The sequence below is a fragment of the Magnolia sinica genome, chromosome 9 (genome assembly GCF_029962835.1).
Source record: "Magnolia sinica isolate HGM2019 chromosome 9, MsV1, whole genome shotgun sequence".
NCBI lineage: Eukaryota > Viridiplantae > Streptophyta > Magnoliopsida > Magnoliales > Magnoliaceae > Magnolia > Magnolia sinica.
In genome coordinates this window covers 57769558-57770409 of record NC_080581.1, presented here as the reverse complement: position 1 = coordinate 57770409, position 852 = coordinate 57769558, and the positions used below count along the sequence as shown (strand labels likewise).

General features: G+C 40.8%; 1 non-coding gene across 1 annotated transcript; it reads left to right on the top strand.

The window, feature by feature from the left end:
- The first annotated feature begins 501 nt into the window (after positions 1-501).
- LOC131257108 (small nucleolar RNA R71) lies at positions 502-608 on the top strand. Its single transcript, XR_009177127.1, has one exon. It is a non-coding gene; the product is annotated as a small nucleolar RNA R71 (small nucleolar RNA).
- Positions 609-852: the final 244 nt, after the last annotated feature.

The following is an 852-nucleotide window of genomic DNA, read 5'->3' as shown; positions in this document are numbered from 1 at the left end:
CCTTTTGCCTAAGAGAAATTTGGATGTCTCGTCCATCCGGGATTGTAGGTGTTTGAGTAAGGATCATTCTCAGTTCTCCGAAAGGTGTTCATAGCATGTACTTGTTCAGAGAGAAATTCTGAAAATGCTGAACTAGATGGATAAGACTACGTAGGATGGGCGAGACTAGAACATATGACACATGACTCGACTTGAGTTGTTTGTGGAGGTCCATTGTTTAACATTAAAGCATCCACTTTCTCTGTCAGGCTATCAATTTTTGCATAAAGATCTGGCGTGACTCCTACCTCATATATACCCCCTTTCTTCAGTGGTTGAGGACTTCTTTCACTTCTATTTGAATAGTCCCATTGCTAGGAGTTTTCACACAAGGTTTCAAAGAAATTACAAGCTTCGACATCACTTTTGGTCATGAATGACCCTCCACTGGTGGCGTCAACCATGCGACGGTTTTGGGGTGTCAGACCGTCATAGAAGTATTGAACCTGTTGCCACTTTTCAAAACCATGGTGTGGACATTTAAGAAGTAAATCCTTCCATCTTTCCCAACATTCATGAAATTGCTCACCCTCTTTTTGTGTGAAATTTGTAATTTCTCTACGGAGAGCATTAGTTTTGTGAACCGGGAAGAACTTCTTTAAGAACTTCTTAGACAGTTGGTCCCATGTAGTGATAGACTCAACTCCTAGAGAATTCAACCATGCTTTCGCCTTATCCTTCAAAGAAAAAGGAAAGAGGCGCAAACGGATCGAATCGTCTGAAAAGTTTTGGAACTTAAAGGTGGAGCAAATGTCTAAGAATTCTTTCACATGATGATATGGATCCTCTTTATCTGAACCATAAAAGGAGGGC